General features: G+C 39.6%; 1 pseudogene; it reads left to right on the plus strand.

The window, feature by feature from the left end:
- LOC129070925 (60S ribosomal protein L9-like) lies at window positions 1-5196 on the plus strand (annotated as a pseudogene).
- The last annotated feature ends 4974 nt before the right edge of the window (window positions 5197-10170 follow it).

Here is a 10170-nt window from a genome sequence, read left to right on the forward strand (position 1 = left end):
ATGAGGACCATTCTCAGCAATCAGACTGTCAGCTCCGAAGGAATGCACCGTTATTACGAAGGGCCCCAGAGGCATTCTGCAGAGGTCCTTCAATTACTTCAACGTAGAACTCAGCCTTCTTGGAAAGAAAAAGAAGAGGCTCCTCCTGTTGTAAGTGGTGGGGAAATAGAAGGGCACTGGCCACCGTTCGCACCACCTGCAGTCATGTACAAACCATGGTCAGGGGAGTTACAGTGGCCTTCCGTTACAAGACGAGGTCTGCGTATGTTCACTTCCCCATCAATGTCATTATTCAGAATGGTTCTCATGTTGAAATCTGAAATATCTTGGGTGAAAAATACATTCACAGGGTTTGGATGAGCCAGGCATTGCTTGTTCAGTATCTCAAGCCCAGAAAGATGAGTTAATTCTTGAAGGAAACAGCATTGAATGTCTATCAAATTCAGCTGCTTTGATTCAGCAAAGTCACAAGTTAAAAACAAGGATATCAGAGAATTTTTGGTGAAAGAACATAAGCACCCCTATGTTCATTGCAATGTTATTTACAATCGCCAAGATAAGGAAGCAGCCCAAGTGTCCATCAGTAGATGAGTGGATAAAACAACTATGGAACGTTTACACAATGAAATACTACTCAGTCATAAAAGAGAAGAAAATTTTACTATTTGTGACGGTATGGATGGACCTGGAGAACATTATGCTAATTGAAATAAGCCAGTCAGAGAAAGACAAATTCCGTAGGATTTCACTCATCTCTGGAATCTAATGAAGAAACTGAACCAACAGGCAAAATAGAGACAGACTCATAGATGGAGAGCAGGTGACAGCTAAAGCAGGGCAAGGGAGGTTAGGGGGTAGAGGGATTGAGCAAAAAGTAAAAAAGGCTCATGGGCATGGACAACAGTGTGGTGATTGCTGGGGGAGGAAGGGTGGTACAGGGGACTGAATGGTAATAGAAAAAAATACAATTAAAAAAAAGCGCCAACAAAAATTTTTTTCGACAGTATCTATGTTTCTGAGAAAGAAAGGTCCAGCACGCTGATGAATAAGATCTATGTTGTCCAGCTACAGCAATAGCAATATGCCTTATGATTCCTCAGACTTATCTGTGATGTTTTAAAGATTTAATAAAAGCCATGTATTGATTGGTGGGGGGAGACTTTGTGCTTCTCTGAACCCTTTAGGTTTTCTATAATGAACATAAAAGTATTTTTTTAAGTGATAAAAATAAATGACCAAAACTGAAGAGGAGGAGGAGCCTTTAGAACCATGGAAAAGCTTCCAGTTTGCAGCTCTGTTAACATCCTGAAATAACTATTTACTGGATTTAAAAAGGCCATTGTGTCTTTAAATATGCAGTCTCCACAGTAACAATATTTATCATGAGATACTAATTTCATGACCTAGAACAGTATTAGCAGCCAACCTCAGTGAGGAGCAGCTCTACAGTGAGAGTCACACCTGAGGTTTCTATGCAGCCCTTCCTTCTTGGTGAACTCTCTGCTGTTATACTGGAAGATATTTTTATAAAAGCCACAAATTTTTAAAAGTTACTAAACATGGAAACAGAAGTTCTGTGATGTGTCTCTTCCATTCTTATTCTAGAATGTTCATTGTAAGGTAGGTTCAAACAATCATCCTTCATTTCACGAGTAGAGAAAAACATTAGTGGATGAAAAAGGGCCACATACTAAACCTGACAAGCTCAGAGGAGGCCTGTGTGATAACCTTACAAACTCTGAGACCTAAAGTAACCCCAGCCCTGGCCTGGTAGCTCAGTTGGTTAGAGTATCATCCTGGTATGCCCAGGTTGCAGGTTTGATCCCTGGTCAGGGCACATACAGGAATCAGACAATGAATGTATAAATAAGTGGAACAACAAAGCAATGTTTCTCTCCCTCAGTATCTCTCTCCTTTCTTCTTCTCTCTCTAAAATCAATAATTTAAAAAAAATTTTCAATAAAAATAAAGTAACCACATAGTATGGTCTGAAATTAAAACTTTCTAACTAAAAGCCGGTCATGGTGGGCAGTCATGTCCTAGGCTAGAATCTTCTCTGACAAAAGTCAATCTTTACCTGAATTGAACCTATTTTGCATCTATGATAACATACCTTTGAAATGTCAAATTTCCTTTTTCCAGACCCCTCAAAGCACAGGCACCACACCAGAGGGAGACCACAAATTTCCCCATTGTTATTGTTATCATGTTAATTGTTGACTGTTAACTATCCTGTATCCACCTATGTAAAAGAAGTGTCTATCATTTTACTTTTTATCCAGTCCCAGAGGTTCCCTCCCAAACCCTCTCCCTTTTCTTTCTCTGGCCTTCCTAATGTATCACCAATTGATTTCATGTAAACCACTTACATCTTCTTTTTTGAGTGTAACGTGTAAAGTAACATACAAAAACCACCATTTGGCCATTTTCCAGAACATTTTCTCAACCCGCTGAGGTTTTGCTTCCAAGCAATTGTCATCATTTGGCTCAAATAAACTCATGAAAAGTCTTAAGGTATGGCTGTTTCTTAGGTTGATGCACTAAATGAGCTAGAATTCAAACGATGGCCTTGGACAGACACTTGTGCGTTTTTGCCATCGCTCCGTGCCCTCTCCAGCTCCGTCCACTGCTGCAGCCTTCACAGGGGGCCTCCTGCAACTGGCGGCCTGCGTGTGGACCCTGCACGTGGCGGATGCTGCCACCCTCCCTCGGGGACCAGGATCGGCACAGGTTCCATACTGGGAAGCTACCGAAGCTCACCTTCTTAGAGGCCTTCAGGTTTGAAAAACTGGTTTTGGCCGGAGGGTTTTGATACACATTCCAAGCGGCCTTTTGTACAATGGAGTTTAGAATTCAGGAATTCAGAGGCTGCGCAGTCTTCCCAGGTTAGCATCGGGTCTCCCAGGTTGCCTTTCTAGCTACTTTCGGACATAGAGAAGTATATATAACATGCACTCCTTTTTTGGCTGTTTTCCTGTATGTGCTGTTGCTTAAAATAAATTTTCCCTCTTGTTCAAACTGACAGCTTTCTTAATAAATTCTAAAATTCAAATAAATAAATAGCCATGAGGTGCTCTCACCTCTTCCGGCAGTATTTGGGAGAACTGAGAGTCAGCTGGGCAATTGCAGGACTGAGGAACTCCCTTAGAAACTGAAGAGCGCGGCAGAACTGGTAGTCCTGCTCATGACCCGCAGTTCTCTCTTTTCTAGCTTTCAAACCTAAAGTTGTCCTTCCCCTAGGAAAGACCCACGGGTCCATCTCTGCAGACTGCAGATCCAAGTCCTTCCTTGCCTACAGTTCTCACTGGAAATTAAACCAAAATCTACACTCTTAAAAAAAAAAAAGTTAAATTCCTTCCTTCAAATTTCTCAAGCAAAGATAGAATCAAATGACAAGCATACAGGTCACCTTACGCAATATGCAAGCTGGGAAGGTGTGTCAGACTTAGAAATGCTCCAAAGAATCTTAGAACTCATCCTTGATTCAGGTAAACATCTCTTGAGGTCGCAGGAAGTGTCATTTGAAATACAAAGGGATGTGTGACCTTGTTTCTAGTCCCTGAGCACCTTCTAAACTTGGAGGAGAGGCAGGTCACTCAAGGTCAAATGGTCCAGTCATCTGCATTCAAGCTGTTTCCTCATCTGTAAAACAAGACTAATAGCACCTTGCCTCTGAGGGTTGTGGGGGGGATAAAATGAGGAAACATTGACACAGCACAGAACCATTTTAAGTGTTCAATTAAAGTTAGCTCTTCATTTTTCAGATTCGGCAACTGAGTCCCAGAGAGGTTTGATAACTTGCCTGAGATCAGCTAGAGACTGGTGGAAGCAAGATTCAAATTTGGTTAGTCTGAATCTAGAGCCCTTTTTCTTAACCTTAGAGCCAGTGTCTACCAAGGACTTATGCATTAATGGACGTACACAAGATGATTTTCAGGTGGTGCAATCAATGGCCATTAAAAAAAACAACAACTTTTCATTATGAAAAATTTCGAAGATATCTAAAAAAAAAAAAAAGAAAATAGTATAATGAATTTCCACCTTCAGGTATCAACTCATTAACCACTGCTTTCATCCATTACCTCGACTAATACCTTATTTGGAAGCAAATCCCAGACAGCATATCATTTTATCTGTAAATATTTTGGTAAATTGTATGGTAACTTTTTTATCTTAGTAGTTGTGTTTTTTAGTATGTATACTGAAACAGTAGGCAGCTAATATTGTACATTGAGTTGATCATTTCACAGATAATGCTTAAGATGTAGCTAAGGTAGACACTTAACAAATTAAAACCCTTGAGATGCTGTTTTCACTGTTACATTGGCCAAGAACAAAAAGTTTGATATCTCCATTGTGTTAGCAAGGGTATGAGAAAGAGCCAGGCTCACTGCTGACTGCTGTGATGCCAGCTGTGTGGTGGGAAGACAATTTTATCATCTCTATTAAAATTAAAAATAGCCCTGGACAGGTAACCCGCTTGGTTAAAGCACAGTCCCAATACACCAAGGCTGGGGGTCAATCTCCTGTCAGGACACATGCAAGAATCAACCAATAAATTCATAAATAAGTGGAACAACAAATTGATGTGTTTTTTCCCTCTCTCTCTCTCAAATAAATATAAGAAATTTAAAGATAAATAAATACATATATCGAACTATCCACATATAGAAGGAAGAACTTATATCCCTATTTCACACCATACACAAAAAATAACGCAAAATGGATCAGGAACTTAAAGAGAGGAGTCAAACTATAAAATTTTTAGAAGATATTGGGGAAAAATCTCTAAGACCTTGGGTTAGGCAAAGATTTCTTAAATATGACAGCAAAAGTAACAGGACAAAAGCCACTTTCTCAGGCCCTCTTTCCCAGAGCTAGCTGGACCCCATAAAGCATATGACCCTAACTGTTTTATGAGCCTTTATCCTCAGGACTAGAAAGTTTCTGGAAGCGCCCTGAAGGCTCAAGAGGCTCCAGGAACTTATGGATCAGGACACACCACACCACAACGACCACCGGAGCCTGCACCCAAAGACAACATCGGAGCAAGTTGCAGCGCAACTGAAACATCCTGCTCTGCAACCGCCCCGTTACCCCTCAGTGCTGGTGCTGGCGTCGGTGCTGGTGCTGGCGTCGGTGCTGGTGTGGGTGCACGTCTCCACACCGAGCCCTCTCCCTCCCTGGGGAAAGTAAAAATAAGACCTTTACTCTCTGCATGTTCTTCTCTTTGTGAATTCTTTCACAGCTCACATCACCAACCACCCTAAAAAAAAGCATTAATTGATTGCTTTAAATTGATAAATTAGACCACCAAAATTCAAAATTTTGTGCTTCAAAAGATACCATTAATAAATTATTCAATTTTAAATGGTTAATATTATATTATGTGAGCTTCACTTCAATAACATTTTTTTTTAAAGACACCGTTAAGAAAATGAAACATAAGCAAGAGAGCCCCGGCTGGTGTGACTCAGTAGGTTGGGCGTCGTCCCACAAACCAAAAGATACTCAGTCGGGGCACGTGCAGAAGGCAGAAATCAATATTTCTCGCACACATTAATGTTTCTCTCCCTCTCTTTCTTCCTCCCTTTCCCTGTCTCTAAAATAAAAATAAATTAGAAAAAAGAAACACGAGTGACAGACAGGGAGAAAATATGTGCAAAACACATGTATAATAAAGAATTCTCCCCTGGGTGGTATAGCTCAGTGAATTGGTGCCTGCCTGAGATCCAAAAAGTCACCAGTTTGACTCCCAGTCAGGGCATATGCCTCGGTTTCAGGCCAGGTCCCCAGCTGGGGGTGTGCAAGAGGCACCTGGTCACATAGACATGTTTTTCTCCCTCTCTTTCTCCCTCCCTTGCCCTCTCTCTAAAAATAAATTTTAAAAAAAGAATTTCTATCTAAAATATACAAAGAATTCTTTAAACTCAATAATAAAGACAAAAGATTTCAATAAACATTTCACCAAGGTATGGCCAATAAGCACATTAAAAGATACCTAACATCATTAGTTATCAATGAAATGAAAATTAAAATCACCAAGAGATGCCATTTTTATACCCCCTACAATGGTTGTTTAAAAAAACAAACAAACAAACAAACAAAAAAAAAAAACAACTCAGGACATTAACAAAGATTGACAAGAATGTGGAAAAACAGGAAGTCTCATACATTGCTGGTAGAAATCTAAAATGGTATAGCCACTTTGGGAAACAATTTGTTGGTTTCTTAAAGAGTTAAACATAAATTTGTCAGAAGATCCAATTCCACTTCTATGTATCTACACAAGAAAAATTAAAAAATATGTCTTCCAATGACATACCTATAAATGTTCCCAGCAGCATTATTCATAATAGTGAAAAAGTGAAAAAAATTTACTATGTGAAATGTTAAAGGGACTAGAGAAAAAGAAGACCAAAACTATGAATATTAAAATGACAATAAACTTACAACTATCAACAACTGAATCTAAAAAATACAAACCAAACCAAACCAAACTAAGCAAACAACCAGAACAGGCACAGAATCTTAAGTATGGGTATCATTTGGAGGGTTGTCAGCAGGGAGGGCACAGGGGGAGAAAGAGAGAAATGGTGCAGGGATCAAGAAGCATAACTGTTAGGAACAAAATAAACAGGGGGAAGTTAAGAATAGTATAGGGAAGGGAGAAGCCAAAGAACTTAACACACACGACCCTTGGACATGAACTAAGGTTGGGGGGTGGGGGGTTGCTGGAGGGAAGGGATTATCAGGCGGAGGGGGCCAAAGGCAAAAATATTGGGGCATCATCAGTAAAATATACCCCCAAAAAAGGTGAGAAAAAACCCTCAAAAGTCCATCAGCTGGTGAATGGATTAAAAAATCTGCTATATCCAGCCCTGACTGGTGTGGCTCAATTGGCTGGGTACCCTCCCGCATGGCAAAATGTTAACTGATCGAATTCCCAGTCAGGACACATGTCCACGTTCCAGATTCGACCCCCAGCTGGGGTGTGCGTGAGAGGCAGTTAACTACTCAATGTTTCTCTTTCTCTTTCTCTCTCCATTTCCTCTCTCTAAAATTAATAGGTCAAATTAAATAAGTAAAAATGTGCTATAGCCATACAATGGAATATCATTCAGTAATAAAAAGGAGTAAGTTATTGTTATATGCTATTGTTATTTTTTACCAAATGTTCAGACTTTATTTTCTAAATAAAATAAATTGCAGACTGTTTCATACCCATACATGTACTAGATCTGACTTGCTCTTTTTTTTAAGGCTGCATAATTTTCCAGCATGTAATTTATCTCATCCCCTACTGACAGACAATGACCTTATTTCCAATCTTTTCCTATTACAAACAATGTTGTGATAAACAATAATCTTTCTCTGCTATTTTGTTCATTGCATATTTATCTAAAGAATAAATTCTTAAAGATAGAACTGCTGGAACAACTGGCATATGTGTTTTTAGAAACAACTTTATTGAGCCTTAACTGACACACCATAACATCTACCCAATTTAAGGTACATTTCAATGATTCGTTGTAAATGTATTGAGTTGTGCAATCATCATCACAATCTATTTTTAGAATATATTCATCACACCAAATAAAATTCCTCATGGACATTTACAATTCTTGCTTCTACCCCCTGCTCTAGGCAACCACTCATCTACTTTTTATCTCTACAGATTTGCCTTTTCTGGTCATTTCATATACATGGAATTATACAATATGTGATCTTTTGTGTCTAGCTTCTTTCATTTGTCTTAATGTTTTTTACGGTTCCTCTCTCTCATATTGCCGTTTTTCTTTCCTTGTCTTACTCTCTGAAATCAACTTAAAAATATCCTCAGGTAAGGATTAAAAATAAATAAATAAATAATGTGTCCATTTGTTTATATACACATAGGACATCTTTGGAAGACACAAAGAAATTGAATAAGACTGGCTGTTTCTTAAAGGAATTGGGTGGCTAGGGGACAAGGTAAGGAGGAAAATATTTTCATTCTATCGCTTTTCATACCTTTTTTAAAAAGATTTTATTTATTTTTAGAGAGGAGAAGGGAGGGAGAAAGAGAGGGAGAGAAACATCGAGGTGAGAGAGCAACATCAACAGGTTGCCTCCTGTATGCACCCCGATGGGACCGAACCTACAACCCAGGGCATGGCCCCTGAGCGGGAATGAAACTGGTGGCCTTTGGCTTTGAGGAAAAATGGCCAACCAACTGATCCACACCCATCAGATCAATAGCGCTTCATACTTTTTGAATAGTGTATCAGATGCCTGTATTAGCTATTTGAAAAACAAATTTTTAAAAATAACTGAAATCATTTAAAAAAGTGATTGACTTAAAGAAAAATGTAAGTCATGTCATAGAGTGTACACAGAGAAAGACAAATCACTAAGGTAGGATGGAGACAAGTTTGGCTGGGAGCCCACCCCAGGCCATCCAACAGTACAGCTGGCCTGGGTCTGCCTACCTGGTGACTCCACACCCTGCTCTGCCTGGCTTGGTGAGGGACAGAGCTGGGCCCAAGAACCTTGGGCCTGTTGACCAGTACAACAGATGTAAAAGGATCTGCTAGGTACTTGTGACTGCTGCCTGGGAGGGTGAAAATTGGCTCATGTCAAACACAGAGTTCCCAAAGCCCTGGCCAGGTAGTTCAGTTTGTTGGAGCATTGTCTTGCTATACCAAGGATATGGGTTTGATCCCTGGTCAGGGCACATAAAGGAATCAACCAATAAATGCATTAATATTTCTCTCTCTCTCCCTTCCTTTCTCTCTCTAAAAATCAATCAATAAATTTTTTTAAAAACCCTACAGAGATCCCACACTGCATACTGATGCCAGATCTTCTGGGCATCAGGGCAATCCCTCAGTCCCAGAGAGTCTTCTGCAGCTGAAGTGCAACTCAGGATGTGGAGTCAATTCTGGTTCTGCTCATTTGCTGTGTGACCTCCTACAAATCACCTAACTTCTCTGAGCCTCAGTTGTAAACATGGAAATGATGCTTTTCAAAATACATATATATGAAACAAAGAAATACACAAAAGATAGCAAGGGAACAACCCGAATGTTACCAATGGGAGAATGAATAAAATAAAATAGTATATTCACACAACAGAATACATAAAGCAATAAAGAGGACAAACTACTGCTACATGCAAAAACATAGATGAACTCCACAAACAGAATGAGTGAGATAAGCCAAACAAACAAAAAAAAATATACCATAAAAAAAGTATACCCTTTTTTTTAATGTTTACGAACAAGTGAAAAAAACATAAAGTGATAGAGGTAAAAATACTGGTTACTCTGGAATGGCAGGAATTAGCTAGGAGGGGTCATGAGGGAGCCTTCTGGGGCATGGGAAATGCTCTACATGTCAATCTGATTACACAAAAATCTATTTACATATACACATATAAATTGTACACTTAATATTTGTATCATTACTGTGTATATGTTATAATTCATACACATTTTTGATAACTAAAAAGAGAGGCATGATAAACAGGATTTGGGAGGATGGTTGTCTTGGCCAGGGAAACGTTGGCTGGGGAGGAGAGTATGAAGTTCAATGCAGGTTATTGTGAGGTTTTGTGCTTTATTTTGGGATGATGGATTCACAAGCACCCATATTATTTTGAGAAACAAATTGAATAACTCAAAAACAATTTAAAAATAATACAAGAGTTGCACATACCTGGTAGAGTTATTATGAGATATGTCAATCAGGATTCTTAGTTGCAAATAAGAAACCAACTCTCTTCAGTTTGGGTAAGAAAGAAATGTATTAAAGGACGTTAAGTGTCTCTAAGAATCTCTGTGGGAGTCAGATCTCCAGGCTTGTGGGCTGTGTACAGTTAGGAACAACCCCCAAATTCACCGCGAGGATCCGGGCAGGCTAGGAGAGGTGCCAGGTCACAACTGCAGGGCAAGGACAGTACAACTCACTTTGCCCGCCCTGAGCTCGGGATGTCACCAATAGCTGCCACCCTCACTTCTTTGTGCCTCATTTGTGAAGTAGATGTATACCCATATATTTTAGGGGTGTGTGGACACCTATGGGAAATCATGTGTCAAGGGCTAGACCAGATGCCAGGTACACTGTAAATGCCTATTTAATTAGGATTAGCAAAGGTAAGGTCATGTGGCAGCTTACAGGAATGTAGGT

Source organism: Pteronotus mesoamericanus, unplaced genomic scaffold (assembly GCF_021234165.1).
Source record: "Pteronotus mesoamericanus isolate MK-2021 breed Mesoamerican mustached bat unplaced genomic scaffold, CSHL_Meso_final contig_25, whole genome shotgun sequence".
NCBI classification, from domain to species: Eukaryota; Metazoa; Chordata; class Mammalia; order Chiroptera; family Mormoopidae; genus Pteronotus; species Pteronotus mesoamericanus.